General features: G+C 30.2%; 2 protein-coding genes across 2 annotated transcripts in view; one reads left to right on the forward strand and one right to left on the reverse strand.

Moving 5' to 3' along the window:
- Positions 1 to 22,010, reverse strand: part of LOC124530237 (calcium uniporter protein, mitochondrial) — a 149,795-nt gene that overhangs the window by 103,210 nt on the left and 24,575 nt on the right. The gene's annotated exons all lie outside the window — the stretch shown is intronic.
- Positions 1 to 22,010, forward strand: part of LOC124530235 (protein javelin) — a 100,780-nt gene that overhangs the window by 56,891 nt on the left and 21,879 nt on the right. The gene's annotated exons all lie outside the window — the stretch shown is intronic.

A 22,010-nucleotide genomic window follows, 5' to 3' on the forward strand; every position in this document is an offset into this window, starting at 1 on the left:
CATTAAGTCTATTTCCACTACCTCATTTATTTTCATTATATTCAATTTATTCCACTAAGGCTAAAGCTTAGGCCGCACTGCGAAATCACTCGCGCGATTATCTTCACGGTTTAGAACTGCACCGTGCCAAGTCAAATTTTCTATCAAAGCACATATATTTTAACCGCGCGTATTTTAATGCATGCATAATTAAACAATTGCAATGCATAAGTATGTTAAAAGTGTGTACTAGCCCTTACTCTAATGAGTCGAATCTTCGACAATTTGACTACTAAAGAAGAATAATTTATATTTTCCAAAAGTACAACAAACAACCAATTATATCAGAGCTTGCTTGTACAAATAATATTCGGAAAGAGTGAAGGAGGACTACAGCAGATCCAAGTTAATTAAGGAAAGAGCCCTTTGATGTTCAATCTGGGCTAGGCTTACCGGCGACTTGTTAAGTCAATAAAAGTATTCCCAGTGAACGATCTTACATTAGCAATTGTTAGCATCGTTGTATTTACCTGAAACAAGAAAATATAAATTAGTTGATATGTACATTTAATGCGATTACAATGGAAGCAATAGCAATGGAAATTAGCTCAAGGTACAAAAAGAATTATTAACGACCAGTAATAATAATATTTCTATACACCCTCTTTTTATAATATAGGCTAGCCATTACCCATTGACAATGACGCTGTAAGAAATATTAACTATTCCTCAAATCATCAATGAGCCACTAACCTTGGGAACTAAGATATTATGTCCCTTGTGCCTGTAGTTACACTGGCTCACTCACCCTTCAAACCGGAACACAACAATACTGAGTTCTGTTGTTTGGCGGTAAAATAACTGATGAGTGGGTGGTACCTACCCAGACGGGCTTGCACAAAGCCCTACCATCAGTAAAATATATGGATATATATTTAATGATTCTTTACATCGCCAACGCGCCGAAAACCTTACGAACTAAGATGATACGTCCTTGTGCGAAGTTACTATGGTTCACTGACCCCTCAAACCGGAAAACAACAGTCATTATAACTTTTGTATATAGCTACTTATACAAACGAAGAATTATTACTATGTGTAGGCGTGAATGTTATAGACATATTCTATACCCATGATTTGAGAAAAAAAATATATAATTAAGTTTTATGTTTTCTTTCAAAAAGTGGTCTAATGAAGTATTGAAATATCTTAAATGGACACTGATTACATTCTTGCTTACGACCGCGCAGAGGGCTCTATTATTGGAGCGGTTTACGCTAAACCGTTTAAGTAATCTTACAAAAAGCCAGTCGATAATGAAATATGAAGCAAAATTGAAATTGTAGGTAAATTTAGAACGTAACGTTTAAAATTTATCAAATAAACAAGCACGTCACTGCTAATTAATTAATATTAATGAATATTATTTTGACAAGCTTACCTAATACAGGAGAAGATTGATTAATTACTTGAAATATGTTTAATCTTGATGTTTATAATTACAGATTGTCAGATTTCTAAACGCATAGTTCAGTTGCAACTTCATTACGAGATAATCTAAGTCAGAATATAAGATAGCGAGGAAACCTACATTTCTAAGAAACGATGAGAGGCAGGCTTTCACGTCCCCTTACGGAACGTAAGATAAACTTCAAACCCATCTCATTAATATAAAAGGTTTTTACTCTGCTTTTGGGACACCAGCGTCATGGAACTTGACTTACCATTAATCTTGTACTTCACTAAAGATATGATACATTTTTAAATAATCTATTGTTAAGCAGTACATAACTTAAATATAAGAAATCATATACAGTACCTTTTTGTTTTTGGTTTTGAAAAAGGACATAATTTTTTTTTAAAATATGGAATATGTTCCATTCTGACTTAGATGGTATCATAACAGGCAAATGCGAAAGTACAGACTACCGCAAACGAGAAGAACAGAAAAATAGCACAGAACATTTTTTATATTATAAAGATAACGAGCGCTGTGGAAATGCCAAGCAAAATTCACTGCATTGTAGAAAATTATAAACGCTCTGTATCCAAGGTTAATATGCGAATTATCTCTTGAAACTTTTTATCTCTAGAAATAAAAGGATCCCCTGAGCATAGACATGCAAGTATTTTCTATTCTCGAAATCTACGCATAGGAATTAAGTTTCGGCACTGGTCATTTGTAAAAAATGTATGTTGTAAATAATTAAGCTAAGTGAACTTTGTCCAAATACAATTTGTTCTAACAAATTAACCCCCGCAGAGAATAATAAAGGGATAATGGGATAAGTTAATCCTCTTGGAAAATTTATCATGGACCTGTTAATATTAATAATGCGTTAAATATAAAACAATAAAGTTATAAGAAATATATAAAAGTTATATAGAAATATTTTGTTAACTTTAACTTTCAATAAGAGTATGAATTTTTATACATCTTTGAGAATTTATTTTTAAATTCGGATCATAATTTGGCGTGTAAATATAAATATTTCGACGTCCTCTTTTCGAGTAAATATTTACATATTAATTTATTCTTCATTCAAGTATGCTTTTACAGAAAACGTATTTAATCGTCAATTACAATTTAAGCTTACTATACATTTTTTATATTAATTTCTGTTTTGCTATGTTAATATCAAAAATAATATGTCATTTCACAATAAAGTTGATTATTACGATTAAATCAGTTGTAATCATTGTGTAAACACGGGAAATAAAGATAAGCTCATCATGTGTTTAGTTTTCGACACCGCAAACTTATTAAATCCTTCCTGGAGCAAAACATTTGTTTACATTTAAAAAAAAACTGCGAATAATTTTACCCGTGTCAAATAATAAAATGAAACGGTATAATAATTAAAAAAAAAAAACATTATTAATAATAAAGCTGAGATGGCCCAGTGGTTAGAACGCGTGCATGTTTACCGATGATTGAGGGTTCAAACCCACTGTATATATGTGCTTAATTTGTGTTTATAATTCATCTCGTGCTCGGCGGTGAAGGAAAACATCGCGAGGAAACCTGCATGTGTCTAATTTCATCGAAATTCTGCCACATGTTCATTCCACCGACCCGCATTGGAACAGCGTGGTGGAATATGTTACAAACCCTCTCCTTACTGGAAGAGGAGGCCTTAATGCAGCAGTGGGAAATGTACAGACTGTTACTTTATTTTACTTATATTATTAATCAATATAATATTGTAAAACGATAATATAACCTATGAAACCAGTCATCATAATGTGAAAATCTGATACAATCTAATTAGAGGGTTTTGCGATAATCCTGAACATAAGATGTCTGTAAATATTTAATATAGCTCAGTTCACGGGGACTCGAACCGCTTCATTTTATTTTCTCTTAGTCTTTTTCTTATCCAGAATTCATTTCGATGAAGTAAAAAACAGACAGATAAAATACTTTCGCAATTTATCAATCGGCCTTTTTAGGTCGAATGTTCAGAATTTATGTAGCATTATTGCGCCATGTATCAACGCTAAACAGAAATTGTAAACAATTTTCTGGATAATTACCGTAACCGACAATAGTTTATGAGATTAATACGTGCGGCAGTTTTCACTCTGGAATGGAATAAATTCCAAACATTATGCGTCCATTGATTGTTAACTTTATTGGAATTTCAATATCTTGTATGATAATTATGGTATGACATTTAATAAAACTATAAAACCGCCGTAAAAGAAGAAACATTAACTGGAGCAGTTTTTTTGTCAGAAAACGTCGATAATGTTTACTGTGGCGAGAAGTGTTTGTTGTTGTAGTACTTGATACGCGATAAGACTTTAATTTCAAGAGCGAATTTCAACGCAACTACCTCCGTGGTCGAGTAGTATGTACACCGGTTTTCATGAGTACGAAACTCCGAAGCTCCAGTTTCGGTTCCCGGCCGAGTCGATGTAGAAAAAGTTTATTAATTTTCGATATTGTCTTGGGACTGGGTGTTTGTGGCCCCGTCGTTACTTCTGATTTTCCATAACACAAATGCTTTAACTACTTACTTTGGGATCAGAGTAATGTATATGAAGTTGTCCAACATTTATAGTTATTATTTATCATAGAACAAATCAAAATAAAACTTAAATGACATAAGAGTTTTGCTTGCTTTTTCTGACCGTGTATTTAATATTTTATTTCAATATCCATGAAAGTATTTATATAACATTTGTCACCAATAGACAATAGAGCTTCGTCCTCAAACCTGAGAACACGTACATGAAATGTCAGAAAGTGATATGTGACATTCAATATACCTAATAATTATGACATTTCAAGTTTACACGCGTCAAAATAGCGTAACAACATAAGTTAGTTTTCAACATTTCACAAGTGAGATGAGACGAAGTGAGTTGTTACAGAATATCACTGCTAATTAGACCGAGTTGCGCACGCTTTGATTTATTTCGTTTTGTATACTGATACATGATACTTCGTGTAACTAGAAACGAAAGGATTTCAATCAACAAGTCTGACTCTAATAAGCAATTACGAATTGTTATTTTCACAAATTTATGTTATCAAATTTAAAATAAAGTACAATCAGTTCGATTTATAGCTTCAATAGATACAATACGTCATGATTATTCCCCTTTTAACAAGTTTTAAATATATTAATGTCCAATTCTATTGAAAATCGTAGATATTCTCATCTGAGCTCATTATGTAAAGATCATCATATTTCATAAAAAGGTTAATCCGATGAAAACTAAACTGGCATGAATTATTTTTCAGGCTTCGAATATGGCTTTCAAGCTAACTATTGGAATTACCGATTCGGCTTTAGTGGATCTAGCTAATCGGCAGTTGCGTGAAATACGTATGCGAGCTTAGCACTAAAGCGTAGTGTAAAGGATTAGCAACGGATCGGGATTACACATAACTATATAACTTTATTGTACGGATCATTTTATGTAAATTAATGATTATAACAAATATTTAATAAAATTAATTCAATTATTTATTTATAAAACCAAAATATATTTTTGATTAGGCTTTTACAAGATATTTTCAATCGTCATTTTAAGGTGCATAAAATATAAGAGTATTAATCGATGGTCATTTGGGAATGTAGGTTTAGAACCTACATTCCCAACGAGAAGAAATAAAATTCATAGTCATATATCATATATCGTTTACTACTTACGTTATTTTTCAAAAAAATTATACACATCTAATTTAATTTCTGATTATGTATAGCGCATTGATGTTTAATCAAAACATTGTCGCAACGAATAATAAAATTGTTCACACAACAATTCGTTTACATTACAGATGTAGGGGGAAAGGCAAAGTATTTTTAAGCTATTCCCTGGCAACGTGTAAGTTCGACGTCGGTAGCAGGAAAGATTCAATTTAAATATTTATATATTGGATAAGCAAAGACAAAGTAGGACAGTTTCTTATTCTTTTTTGGAACTATTGACAAGTTTTACTACTATCAATACACAGAAAGAGTAAAAATAATATACATTATATAAAAGTATAAATAAAATATGACCTGTGGTTCTGTAAGATCAACACACTACGATTGCCTAAACCTGTCAACGTTTACATAGTACAAACTTTTAAATTAAAATCAGGAATCAGTTATTACAAAATTAAACTGAAATGATATGATATATCATTCATCATGCGAAATATGTACCTATGCTATTTTTTATTGTATGTACATATCGGCTTAAAATAAAACATTTCAAAAAAACAAATTAATAAATAAATTCATGGCACACAAATTTTTAGATATACTTATACTAATTCGTGTTTATTTATTTAATCATTAATGTTATTAACTCTTTAGCTCACGATGTTTTGATAACTGTTGTGTAGCTTTTATATATGAATATAAAGAGATCCCAGTATTTAGGTCGGTTTATAATGTATACGAGGCTTCCGTCAACCTATTTCATACCACAATTAACTAATTTATCATTACGTTTAAATTCCATAAATACGTTGCTCATTAGAACGAATCACGCAACGTAGTCACGTACGTGACACGCGTGGGGTTCAATTCATTGCTACGATTGAAAAATTAAATTAATACCATTCACTAATTCGACAACACAGCTCCTTATTTTATTCTTAATATAATCCTCTATTAGATACATATACGATATAGAATATACGTGTAAATAATATATTAGTAAATTAACCAAACTGTTACATTATAAATAATTATTCTTATTTATTTAAGGCCAATTCGCCCAGATAAGTCTAGCTTTCAAATTACTGAGAAAAGTTGCAAAGTATATTATCTGGCAAATGTACGTATACCCAGGAACGTATAATTGAAATTTAACGCAGGTTATACCTCCTGTATAGCTAGTAATTGTACAAATATTATCATACACAACATACATATATAGTGGGGTCTAATTGTAATATATATTACAATTAGACCTCACCGCCCAATTAACATAGTCCATTGACTAAATACACAGATTCCATTTAACAAAAATATATTAAATTGGTATTATATTTGTAGCCTATTTATAATGCTCTGAAATGAAAAAGAATATTCGCAATTATCAAATGGATTTTCTGAAGAAAATATTTTAGCATTTATGAAAGGAAGTGTGTATCGTTAAAAACCTCTTTAAAAATCAATACGAACGCCAGTCCTTGTTATTTGCAAGGCCTTATAAATATTTAATTACTTAGTATGAATTTCAAGGTTGAATCGATGGGGAAAATAATAACAAGAATTAAGTGGAATAATTTTTACTTGAGTAAAAGTAAGTTACATGCACAATATCAATTCAATTTCATCAATTCAACATCAATTTAAAATATGGATACTAAATAAATACATAAGCAAGAGAAATATAAAGTGAAATAAGCATATAGTACTGTTTAAAGCACTGAAAGACAAGTCATCGAAATAATGTTATTTTATACTCGTAGTCTAATAAAAATAAGATAAAATAGCATCATTGTTTACAAACACTGTGAACTGTAAATAAGATGTCATCTGTTTTTCATATAGTCATTTATTTTCAGGACCATGTTTAAACTTTGGAATTTATGTTCAATTTTAAAAGTGAAAGTATATGGACTTAAATTTTCGCGCTTGCTCTGTCTGTTTTTCATAAAAATTAAAAACTATAATATAAAAGAATAAGAATAATTTCTTTTAATATCATGAAACAAAATAAAAAGAACACCAATTATTATGGTATCAATGCAAGAGCTAAAATTAATTTCATTGGCTTCTTAATACATCTTCATATCGAAGTTATTGTACCGAACAGTTTTTTACCTATGTTCACGTTTTAAATTCTAAGAGTTCAATTTAAAGAAATGGCGTTTTTTGGGTAGCAGTCTTTGTACATGGGAATGTCATACCTAACAGATCCATAATATCTATGTTCGTACACGACATCTCGAGGACAAATGACATCGCTTTGAAACCAATTTGATATGATGCGTAATAGCATCATAAAGATCTAATTCGATTCAATAAAATGTAATAAAACTGCATAAAAAGTAAATTAATATTATCTGTATGCGTCAAAAAGAATAGTGTGGGCAAACCAAATAACATTCACGCCATTATTTTCAGGAATACTTGGTATTTAATATAATAATCTTACTTGTAATTTTATTAAAAAATATAACATATTTTTCTAAATAGATACAACGACCTTATATTTTACACAAATATAAAACAAATTAAATGACAATATACATACTTAACACGCTTGTCATATACATATTTATCAATGTTCATACGGTGTCGCTTATACATTAAACAGAATAATAAACCAACCAAATTTAATTTCAATTCTCTTAATAAACGTATGGAATTACTAAACTAACCAGACATAATCTGTCCAGTTTATTAATCAGTTTATTACATTATTATATAAATTAATTTATATACAATATTTGTCTCATTCATCAAAATACATGGGAAAGTTATATATTGATTTTAACAACGCCTCAGCATTCGTGACGCAGACTCTAGTTAACACCATTAGAGAGATATGATTTAACAAATATTCTGCTTCTCAGTGTTTTTCCTTTTGATTAATATACATATAAAATATCACTGAATAGTTTATTACAATTTAAAGTGTATGCAAGGAGGTAGTTGTTTATTTATATATAAAACTCTTATGAAGTTGCTAACTTAAAGGGTTGTAAATCCAAAAAACTCAGAGTCCAAATACCAATATGTAAATATATTTCTGTCATTAAATATAGATATTATATGCGCCAGCTCGGCGTTAGGGTATAGACAATAATATACCTACGTACCATGAAAACAGTTTCGCGCTTGGTCATCAGTGTTGTCAAAGATAGAGAAATATTCCATTTATTAAATAAGATATTGACAAATGTATACAAAGTTATTTATCGTTATACATTTGACGACAGGGCTCGCCCTCAGTATCAATAGGTATTATAGCGTCTTGAAGCGTGATTGAGGCAGTTCAACTACACGCACAAGGAATATAACCCATAATTTGGTTGGAGGCGCATTGGCGATGTCAAGTATATACTTTTTTAAAGTGACAATGTCTATGAGCTGTATAGGTGTTATCCATAACACCGGAAAACCCATTTGTCCAACCATTTTTAATTAAAAAAATTCTCGTATATTTTAATCATTTTTGACCTTGTTATTGAGGGATAAATTAATTACTTTACTACTCATTGTTTTGCGTGCTTGTTTCTCGCATCAGCGATGTCCTTCACTGGTCAGGCTGACAATCACTTAGTAAACAATCGTATACTATCTTAGATTTTCCGAGATTATGTAGCTTTACACATTATACAACAAACATTTGAGGCTTAAGGCTTTAATTAGCCGGTCAGTCACCTGTAAATCTAGCTTGTTATATTCTATAAGCAATCTTCAATGTCATTCTATTCAGATAATTTGTTATATTATTTAAAACGCAACGCTTTAATCCGCTTTAGCGCTTTAAAGCACGTCAAATAATATATCCTAAGGATACTTGCTTTATTCAATAATTTTAATGATCCGGATTTTCCAGAGGATTCTAACAAAGCAGACAGCAATAGTTAACTTAATGATATTCATGCAATATTAGGTAGAATTACATCATAATAGAAAGTAATGGTCCTGAAGAATATATATTTTGAAACGAGTTATATAATTTGGGGCACAAAATGGTACAAAATTGTAATGTTTGCGGGATGTTTCTTATGTATTTACTTTCTATTTTGGGTAAATAATTTGCTGCTCGGCTATTATATACAATTAAAATTATAATAAAATTGTATAGCAAAAAATTGAATCTGAAGTATGCAAATTATTACAGGAATATTTTACGCAGAGCACGATACAAATTGTCAACATCAGATTATCCACGACCTTTGTTTAAGATCTTTATAATCTGTTCACCGCGTAACCAAACAGATGGCTCATTATACCAGATTGTATTCTAAGTCCAAATTAAATTTCCAAAACAAAGGTGTCAAAATATTTTAATGTATTTTTAAACATGGTTATAGTACTAACGGCTTCCTAGTCTACAGCTGGGTAAAGGTCATAGGCCTTTTCTTCTTTCCAGGAGAAAGCTCCCTACGCTGCTTCAAGACGACTTGGGGGATACACGTGTAGCAGAATTTATTCCGGCTGCATTCCGCCAGATGAATTTTAATAACAAACGTTAAAGACAGTTCTGACAATATGGGCTCTCAAGTTACATATAAATATCTATACATATAATAAAATTGAAGTGTCTGTTTGTAATATTAAAATAGCCCTTTTTTACTCAATGCATATGTATACCACACACGGTAAATATACCAACATAACATTTTTTACAATTTTTGTCTGTCTGTCTGTCCGTTTGTTCCAGCTAATCAGGATCAGGAAGAACTGGACTGGTTTTGACGGGACTTTCACTGGCAGACAATTGATATAATAAGGAATAACTTAGGCTACAATATTTTTTTTTTATTATACTCAGACGCGTACGTAAGATCGCGGGCACAGCTAGTTATTATATAATATAAATAATGTAGTCTTAATAATATTTTATTACACTTCATTACCTTTACTAAATATTTTAATAAGACCATTTTTTGTTTATCTTTACCAGTATTAATTTCCCCGATCCCCGTCGTTAAAAACCCTTCAATAAAACATTTATTGCTTGCATAATAAATATTAATTATTTTAATTTACGGATATAATAAACTGGAACCTGTGTATGCTTTCGTGAATTGTTGTGATTATAATTCATAAAATTAATATATTAATTATGAAAGGAATGATGTTCCGATCAAAATAACTAATAATTTTGTTGTGGACATATGCTACAGATTATGTTTATATTATACAGGCAAATATGATATAACTATGATAGAAATGTTATATTTTTGTATGAAACGTTATATAGTATTTATAAAACCATTATCTCATACTTCATATGAAAGATTAGTAACGTACATCTTCAAAAAGTCTATGACAAAGTCCACGGCACAATTTAAGCTACTAATTACCGAAGTATATCCATTAAATATACTATAATCTCAAAAATACGTTTAAGTTTTTTTTTTCAGACAGAATCAAAATCTTAATTTTAGAGACAGTGTATTATCAGTTATGAACTTAAGCAATCGTCTAATCAATCTCTACTTTAGTAACTATTATAATTAATTTTCTAATTGTATTTCTGTAGTTGTATACGAATACGAACAAACGAACTTCCAAGCTCGATCAATGTATATTTCAAATACATATATTCGAATTAAGTGTGTTAATGTTACTAGTCATTAATATAAACAACAAGTTTATATTATCTGAAAATAAAAGTGAAACAAATAAGAAATTCATGTTTTATTTGTGCAATAAATTGCACATTTCAATTAGTTATATCGATAAATGTACTTATTCTCGTAAAATTTATGAAACCCTGTGAGAATACCAGCTAAATATAAATAATTTAATATTTAAAGCAATCCGCATATCGCCCGCGCTTAGTTGTCACGAATTTATTCTACATACTAAAATGTTTAAAGATTAAACATAGCGTAACAAATTATACTAAGCAAAGTCTTGACGGAGGAGGATTTTCAGAATTAAATGTAATTTCATGAACATTGAAAATTGAAATTCTTGGTAAACTAATTTTGCACTTTTTATGATTACATATGGGTTTTTTTTCTATTCGATATTTGAACAAATTAAAAGATTCGTGTGATGTAGATAATATCCTTATTTTACTAAAACATTAAGTAAGACATTTAAAGCATATTCAACTTGGTCGTTATTAAAGCAATAAGGTACTTTTTAGGCCTCCGCTGTTTAATCCGACCATAACGTTTTATTATACGAGGTACTTTCGGACTTTCTGTTTTCACCCCGTATTTAAGAGGTTAACGCCTTCACGCAACCTGTGTTGCATGTTAAAAAAAAATATTACAAAACCTTGAAAATAACAAATTTATTCCACTCGTTACATAACCATACAATGCATGGCAGTTTGTTTTAAAGCGTAAATGTCGTATATAATTTTGACATGTATGTATGTATATCTGATGTATGTTGTCATTTGTTTCTTGTAAGGAAAACGTTGTATAATAACCTATACATTAGTATTGTGGTTACAAAAATATTCATGTATGTCATACGCGATCGTGAGCCGCGTGACGTTAGAAATGAAAACGTGACTTTTAATACAATCTGATGACCATCAGTTGTTAGCTTTAACAAGTATAACGATAGCTTATCTAATTAACTAAGAAATTCTATTTAAGCAAGACGTTCATGCTATTTTTATAAATAATAAAATATATAAAAAAACCACGTAGCCTGTTTAAGTTATCCGATTAGTTTCAGTTAAGTAGAATATACTAACCACACTCAACCCCGTCGCAAAGGATTTTTGTCAAGCACATAAACACCTCAACCAACGGTTGGCCAGAGACCAAACCTCCGGCAAAAGCATTCCAAGAGAGTAAGCGTCATGAAAACTGACCGCAAGTCTGGCAAATTCTTTACATGCACTTTACAGTTACGCCTAACCAAAAAAAATATTAAAGTCACGTAAATGGGGATGATATTTATTTAATTATGAATGTTACAAAATAGGCTTTATACGTGTCATCGATTCGACCTACAGAATTGACGAGGCGTTACGTTTAAATTGATTGTTTTTAATAAACTTGTTGATCCTTATACAGCATTCAGTAAAGATTAGATTTAATAAATTAATAATTAAACAAAACATCTTAAAATTTAAATGTCAATAAAACGATTTCTATTTAAACGACGCTACTTGTCATCTTCCAAAGATTCGAGATAAATTATATGTTAATACAAAGTATAAAAATAATTGTAATTTTTATCATTCAACTTTAGGTTTAGGGACAACCAAAAATTAATTTACCAAATGACTAATACCTAATATGTGTTGTAGCGAGAATAATCGAAAATTTTATATTACCTAATGTTTTTTCTTTCCTGGCTTATTGCGATAACTATGCTAATATACAGTCGCATAAGTTATTTGCGATTACACATTTTCAACAAAAAATTAAAGAGAAAATGTCAAACTGACTTGTTAAAAATTATTTCAAGTATTCCTTTCATCATTTTGTTCCCCCGGCGACTTGTTTTTCGTAGTGTCTGTTTCATTAATTATTTATACTTTCATACAAATTGGATTAAGAGCGACGCGGCTTGTTTGCGAAGTTTAAACTCTTCACTCTACTCTTCCAGTGGAAATGAGTGGCGTTTGTTCAATACTTGACTATTGGCGTCGCTTCTAATTCGAATTCACCTAGAAATGGCATTGCATGTTAGCTTTACAGTGCAAGCACTTATTAACGTTTTATATTTAATGCCATTTTAAAGACATAGATAAATGTCTGCAGAGAGCAATCATTCATTGCGGATAGTCTGTGGAGCGTGAAAAGTGCCGTTAGTTCTGCAGTCGACCGCATGGGACCGGCACGGCAGCGCCACTGCGGCACGTGATGTATGCGACTATGCGCTCGCGCAACCTATCAGACGCGAAGCCGCCGCGCGACAGCCTCCCGCGCATAACATCAAACGACACCACACGTACCGCTACTTGACGCGCGTGACAAAAAGTGAAAACAGTTTTTTTAATTAATAACCAAAAGTGTAACCGACTGTGCCTGAAAGTGAACATGGCAACGTTTCTAAAGGTAAATAATAAATAATTATATAATTCAAATCGGCCTCGAACTTGACTTTGAATTGTATTGTAGACTTATATTGTTTAGGTTTGTAATTAGGCTACATTATTTAAATAATACTTAGTGTGTTAACTTGTAATAAGCATTATTTAACACGTTGCGGTTACTGAGACACGAATCACGCTTGGAAACAAAAATACTTTATAGTATTCATTAATAATATTTATTGAAGTGCAAGACTAAGACTGACTTGATTTTAACTGCAAATATTAATCCCAAGTTTTCAGAATATAAAGCGAAACCATCGTTCTATATTCTAATTAAGTAATTATTGTATGTAGATGATGTAATATAGGATTTATTGTTCTTGTAAGTAAAAAAAAAGATCAAAGGGAGTATTGTAAGATGATTTCTTATGCAATATCGAAACAATACATAACAAGCCTTTGTAGCTTTTGTTTCGATAATTGTATTCCATTACTTCGTCTTATTCAATTGAAAATTCGGAAAACTCCAGATACATAAGTAAAAGTCCATTGAATTTAAAATCGAAACCCAACTGAATTTCAAAGCTATTAACAATATATTGAATGACTTGAATGAAATAAATTATATTATTTACTTCGTCTTTCATTTACAACGAAGTTATAAATATAGTATAGATCGGTTAATCGAAAACAATAAGACTTAATTTTCAAAGTGTATATACATAAAATATATAAAAGTAAACTGAGATGCAGTTTTAAATAACATTAAGTGCATAATATACAGTTACTAATTACTGAATTTGAAAAAAAATATGTGCATATGAGACAACCTTTAATTAACTGTTCAGGTCAAGGCTTGCGATGGCTGTGATATAAGTTTTATATATTTGCGCATAAATTTTAACATACTTTTACCTTAATAAAAACATATTGACGGAAAGCGTGCAAAAGTTTGATAATATTTTATCAAAAACATGTATGCTTACTCGGATATAACAATGTTTGCTTATGGCAAAGTGATATGATCGAGTTTTTCTCGAAGCCCTCTCAGATAACTTATCTCGACTGATAACAAAGTATAATCAGTATTTATCATCGCCGAGCCTGTTCAGCAGCGGGTCAAACTTTCATTTTTCGATTCACGCTTGACATCATTTTCTCATCTTTGTTTACTGAATAATATATAGACATTTTTTCACTGTCGGCTCATAATAGATAATCATATACACGTTTGTGATTAATAGTTTCGAGGCCTTCTCTACAATCAACGTTGTTTAGTTTTTTATTATCAATCTCCGTGAGTATCATTGCCATTTCCTTGATAAGTAAAGAAACTTTCCCACGATATCGAGTATTTGCTTGTGTATTTTCCATTGACAGTTTAAGCGCTTAATTGCTTTTCTCAGGTCTTAATCAATAATCAATGCGATGATCAAAGCTAAACTTAACTAACCTTGAGAAGACAAACATAACGTAGCTAAATCGTGTAATAATTAACTAAAGTAAGCAAAGTTATCACGAATCTGGTTGTGTGAGTTTCGTAGACCGACATTTTGTTAAATTCATTTTGCATTTTGCGATAGAATTAGTTACAAGATTATATGGTGAATCTTTAACCACAATTTGATTCTTAATATGTAACCTAATCATATTTTAGCAATTTTAATTTATAATGTTTGAGTAAATATTATGATAATAAACCTCTTTCTTAATAATCAATCATTTTTTTTTATTTTAATACAGTTATCCTTTGAAGGACAGTACACTAGACACAATATCTACGCAATTGTTATGACGTCTATATGTAAAACTAAGTTGATATGAATACATCTGCGAGACAGTTTTCATTGAGCCTTCCAAATTCGTTTTAGAATTCCTAGCACATTTGAGCATACTTTGTAACCAGTACTGACTGCATAAATAAAATCCTCAATAGCTTAATCATTCGTTAGTTCCAATGCGTACAACCGTTTTACTTTTACTGCCGCATGTTACGCACTTTTTTGCCTTACTTTGAATGCAAATTATCAACTAAATAGGGACACTGATTTTGAAGAATGGGCGTGCGTCTTATCGAATGATTTCATTGTTTTAAACAGCTAATCTATGACTAACGCATAACTTTAGGTAAGTTAAGTTGCAAACCAACCTCAGAAAACAAGGATTTTTTTTATTTGGTTATATTATTTTTAAATATTAAAAGTAATATAAATATCCCTATAGAATACATACGTTATAGTGCTTTTAATTATATTATTATTTAAATGTTTAGAATATACGTACAATATATACCTACTACATGTACTGTGATATAATCACAATAATTAAAAAGCTGCATTTTTATACCTAAATTAACCAGTCAGTAACAGACTAATCCCCAAACGTGTGAAATATTTTTCAAAACAAATGCGTCCCATAGCCAAAAATTTAACATGCATTTGACAACATAACCTTATCGCACGAATAATCAGCACCGGGTTCGTTGAAAACAATACGGCAGGAACTACGGTGTGGAGCCAAAAGACTAATAAATTATAGGAGCTATAATGATTCTTAGTAACTTGAAAATAATAGCTAATTTTGTTTATATACTCACGAAATAATTATTTAAAATGAACTAAAATGCGTGTCCTCATGCGTTTTGTTCCGTCATTATTTTTATTAATTACACCATATTCGTCTTAACGAGGTTTATTTTTATACATAGTAACATCTTTAAGTTCAAAACTTTTGATGGAAACAAATGTACTATATCGACATTTATCGATATGACTACGCTGAAATAACAGTACCTTATAGGTTATACGTGATGACGCTGTAGATTGATCAGATATAATACCAAGTTATTCATGTGCTTAATTAGTGTTTACAGCTAAACTGAGCTAAGGTGTGTGTGAAAATGACAATTTGCCACAGGTATATCCCCTGACAGCTTCTTGAGCAACGAGGTGGTACACTTTCTATTTAACAGGAGAGAAAAGGAGAGGTTCAATTATAGCCTGTTACTACCTGCATTGTTAGCGATTATGGAAAATATTTAAATATACCTATGTTCTGAAACTACGATAGTGATGTGAAAGTTACGTATCAATCAAAATAGCAGTCGTGTAGTTCGCGTGATACCGGAAAAAACTTTCCTCTTTGTTACATTATTACGACTTCTATAATTATATTCCAATTACTTAATCAAAAGTAATTCAATAATTATAATAATTTATTCAAAAACAATTCGTTACAATATTACTATAATAATACATATATGTATAACAAATCACGTTCAACGCAATTTGAAACATTGATACCATTTTACATTACCCTATAAACCACTCGATTTAAAATTACATAATATAATTCACAATAACATGTGATTATGTTCATAATGTATGTTCTGTGTGATTACGAGTCGTTATAAATGTAACTTTGAGATGTAATGTCCAAGTTACAACATTTTTAATCTGTGACATTTACATAAGAAGTTGTCTCACAGTTACACAAATAACATTTGTTTAAGAAAGTGTTATATTATGTATATGTATCAAATAATATTGACCTTAGAAATTATAGGTTGCAAGAGAATGTTATTTGGTTATAAATTTAGATAAAGGTATCTTTTGAATTTAATAGGTTATTGAGGAAAGGTAAAATATTAAATAAAATTTTAAACTGTTTAATGTCTTAACTCAAGAAACGTCATCACGTTTTATGATATAGATTAGCGCTTTTAGAAAGGAATAGCTACCTCGGGGTTTAATCTCCTCCTCCTAGTTTTATCGCAATATTTTATAGACCATCTTTATTGCTATCGAGTTGAAATATTAACAAGAAGTTTTTTTATTTAACTTTTGTGTCACATCCGCTTAGAAATACCAGTATCATCAAAATATATGTCGTTTTTTCTCTAAGATGTCAAAAAATATAAAATGATAACAATTATAACTTGGCTTAATATTATCAACACAACAATTTTGCAATTATTAAAATTATGATGTAAAAAAAAAGTTGTTATCTAATTGAGCGTGAAGGTTTTAGTCGGATGTTTGTAAATACGCTGAAAGCCCCGTTCAGACGTAACAGTGAACGGTTAAATAGATCAAGTGTTCTTTCATCGAGCGTTTCCAAATCATTCACGCGTCATTACGTTTTCTAGAAGCTTCAGATGTCTTCGTGCATGAGATTAGAATTTCAAAACAGATATACTAAGAAATAGAAAACAGCTTATTTGTTTGTACCTAATTTGCTTATAATGGCCTATTTACAAGCGTCCATAAATACTTTGCATTATAAATCTATAATAATCTTAAATTAACTAAGTCAATGTAAATTTCATTCACTTTTAGGCATATATTAATTTATGCATAAGTACACGGATTTCATATTAAACACAAATACTTCTTCATAATACAATTAAAGTCTCTTATGAAAGAACAATCATTTGAAATATTTGTATTTCGGGCTGTTGGAGTGGGCCAATAAAGCCGAGGTGGGTCCATTCACCAACAATTTTACGCCAATCTGTAGTAATAGCTGAAAGGTTGAGTAGTCACTCAGTGGGTGTGTTATCATAGAGTGATATAATATATTGAATACCGTGTACGTAGTAGACTAAATGATGATCACTTGCCGACAGGGTGTTTACAAAAAAACATATGTAGCTTTGGTAACAATTGTAATTTTAATACCTATAAATTTAATATACTTTAATAATTATCGCAATAGATAAATCAACGTAAACAAAAGTAACATACAAAGATAAATTTTGAAAATAAAAAAAAAAATTGAATGTTGAGCTTGCACCTTATTTGAGTTTACAATTAATTTTGCAGCAAAATAACTTCAGCGTAAGGAATGTATATTTTGAATAACGTGTCATATTAATCTTCAAACAAATGTACACAATTGTCTTCGCCCAATATACATACGCATATGTAGCGAATTGAATTCCGTTGCATACTGATTACATTTTCATACGAAAAATCTATTTTAAAATTATATCAAATAATGTTTTATCTTTCTAAGAATTTAATTTTTATTTTATTAGACTGACTATCTTAATACGGAGATGGCCTCTGAAATATATCGAAATATACCTAACAAATTCAATAATACTCACCGATAAAATAACGTACGTGTTCCTCTTTCATACAGGTCTTCGTCGTTTCAAAAGACATAAGCTCTAAGATATAAAATTTCAATATAGGCACGTACCTACATACGTATAAATGTTTCTTGTTCATTTTCATGTAAGGAAATTCTAAACGACACCATCTAAACTGTGCGGTGTATATCCGGCAGACATAAATACAACCACCCGTTTCGACTCATAGGTATCGTTGGACGTTAAAAGTTGGCCATAGTGTGACCCAATGTAACTACAAAAATGAGGTATTTAAGGTGATGTAAGAAATGGCTTATATTTCTTACAGCATCAATGTGTATGGACGGTGATAAACACTTAACCATTAGGAAGTTCATTGTCTGTCCGCCTATCACAACCTGAACTAATCAATCGTCAATCGAGCTCGTAAGCGTTAACCAAAGGAATCGAACAACCATTAAAATACGCCCATAAAGGGATAGTCTCAAGAGTGCGATCGCACAAATGTCTCTATTATTTTCACAGCTTAGACACACCAAATAAATGTCAAAAAGGCAAGCGAAATATAATGACAATAACGATCATCTGAACTTCACGTGTTCAGTGGATAATAATAGTGATATGTTATACAGTACTACCATTTCCTGACGAGTTACGACAATGTTAATACTATAAAAACACTCTCCAGGAAAAAAATACATTTAGATACTTTCAAAGTGATTTGTTAAGCGATGTCCAAGACTATTAATCTCAAAAAGACTTACCAACACTCATTTTTATATGTGGACAAAATTGATCTTTGTAATTAATACTTTCCTTGACATGACTGTCGCTTAAGACCTATAGACAGACAGACTGAATAATACCACTCACCATTGCCGTTACTCATTAATTGGCAATGTGCCTGGAACGCTATACACGATGGGTTATTGTTCAATCTCATTCCTATTAATTAATATTGATTTAAATAATACAAATTTATCGCTATAGTCTTTGAACTTTTTATATTTTTGTTAAATTAATTACATACAGATTATAATACCAATAATAGAGCTATTCATCAGTGGAACTAAACTTTGTTTTTTCTCGAAAACCAACTTACGTTCATACATTATTTTGATACTAATTTTGTTAGTAAATTCGTACTCACAGAATAGCACTTTAAAATCGATTGTGTGTCTATACTAACAATAAGTAACATTACATCATTGAGAAGCAAAGAATCGATAAAATATATACGTAAAGCCATTTTACTTTATGACAATTACACATCATTTCAACAGATGATATTTTTATCTTTCAAATGATAACATGCGCTACATTAGAATCTGTAAAACGTAGAAACCAGACGTAACGTGTTATATCACTCATCTTTAACAAGATACAATCTTGAAATAGCACTCTTTCTGACTTTATCTAAAGTGAATAAGTAATAGTAACAGATTGCTTTGACTTAATACATTTGCCTATTCAAAATAAGTAAGACCTGGTTTACTTAAACAATTTCCGTGCCGTAATAACAAATTTTCAATACATAAATTAAGATTAAATAAGAAATAATAGTACCAAATTGTTCCTACACGCTTTTACTTTTTTATATATCGTTACGTAATTATTCATTCATTATCATTGTTTTTGCCTTTTTTACATCTAAACATATAATATCAATATCAATTATATTCATTGAATTACGAAAAATTGTTCAAAACACGAAATCGACGTCGACACGTAGCATTTATATTATCTGTGACAATAATTAGTTAATTTTTTGAAGCAATACTGCATACAAAGCTACTACAGAGCTAATATAGAGCCATCGTAATTTTGAAATAATATGTAACCAGTTCGGCAGTTAACTTAATTTACATGTTAAAATTTATATATAATTATTATTATAATTTAGCAAATTATATTTATATCATATGTATTTTAGGTGGATAAAAATAAATCAAGTAATTTTTGTAATGTAACATTTTTGTTATATTTTTAAACATTTCATAATGTAACCCGTTTTACATGGCAAGGTACTTGTTCCGTGTAATAATATAAAGTTCGAATCGGATTTAAATAAATACGACCCCGATAAAATTTACAACGAAAACCGCAACAGAACCTGTTTCCCTTTTAAAATCGAGACGAAGATTTCACAACTTTTGTTGACTACAAAAAGTAACGTAAGGAATAATAGCATCAATGTTTTGTCACATTTAATTTTTAAAATAATAAAAAAATATCCTGTTTTTCTTAATTATGACGAAATTTAATTTCATTTTATGACGAAAAATATGTTTTAAACAAACGAAAAGTACCCAAAAATATTTGGTACAAATGCACTTATAATGCAATATTTTAAGCTTGTTCGCTATGCATGTCAAGGGCACTTCATGAGGCAAATTATCTACAAGCTCGCAGGAAAACCACTTCATAATCCGCGGCAAGAAGACGTACAGGATGCAGATTAAAAAAATAATCTGACAGCTAAATTACAACAACATTAAATGTTACGACTTTCTTAATAAAAAAAATATGAATTTGATGTTTGACATTCTATAATTATTAAATATTACATTCATGTATGTAATGCACAAACAATATTACTTAATATATTAAGCCCACCCACTTCGCTTTCTTTACTTAAAATATACTCCTTTTTATTTTAAATAAACAAAGAAGATATAACTTGCCCCATAACATAATCTACTTCTATAACACTTGTATATGTACAAACCAGTCGTTTGAGCGTGGTCAAGTAATACTTGTAACTGCATTCACGTAGACAGTAAATTAATCTCAAATAAAAAAATGGTAATTATAGTAATACGTATAATTTAAGTATTTTTTTAAGATTCGTTACACACATTTTGCACAGTAAGAAACATATACAAGTATAATAACCGTGATTAAAAATAATAAACAGCTGGCGTCTGGGTCAATGACACCATTGACTTTCAATGCGATAAATACGAGGACGGTTAAAAACTAACATACTTTTAACTACGTTTACTTATCGCGCACCGATAACTGTTATTAAAGAATATTGAATGAGTCTGTAACAGTATAAGCATTGTATCAGCATTTCAAATGTTCAAATTTTGAATGTATCTCAAAGCAACTACATATTATAAAATATTATAATGATTTATTTTTAATTGACGCATTGTAAGTATTTTCATATTATATTTAGTCATTATTATCTTTATTTACCTGTTAGATAGGTAAAAACCCGATGGCGAACTCCGGGGAAGTTATGTTCAGAGTGTGGAGTTGAGCAGTGCTGATCTCATAAATAGGAAAAAGTAAAAAATATTGACTTCACAAGCAAGAACGTTATGAAGTACCTAAATATTTTATATAGATGTTTGTTTATCATACACAACACAGTATTATTGTATAAATAGGTATATCACTTAATATTTTCAATATGCATTAAAATAAAACGTACTTGCTTAGTTTGAAAGATAATTATATAATAATGTTATTGCGTTATTATTATATGCAAAAATGCTCATTTTTGATTACATAACTTTGTACACCTAAACAGTATACCACTATCTACTTACTAATTTTATTAATTTTATAATCCAAAAGAAGACAAGAATTTAATATTCGAAAAATAATTTTATACATTATGTAAAAAAAAGTATATTCAGATATAATTTCACCATAACTTTTATTAGAAATGTAGACTACGGACGGTTTTAGCGAAATAAAGTTTACACGTAATTACTTAGATGCATATCGCGATAAAACTTTGACCTACTTGCATACAATAGTAAAGCATTTT

This window comes from Vanessa cardui, chromosome 6 (assembly GCF_905220365.1).
Source record: "Vanessa cardui chromosome 6, ilVanCard2.1, whole genome shotgun sequence".
Classification (NCBI taxonomy): domain Eukaryota; kingdom Metazoa; phylum Arthropoda; class Insecta; order Lepidoptera; family Nymphalidae; genus Vanessa; species Vanessa cardui.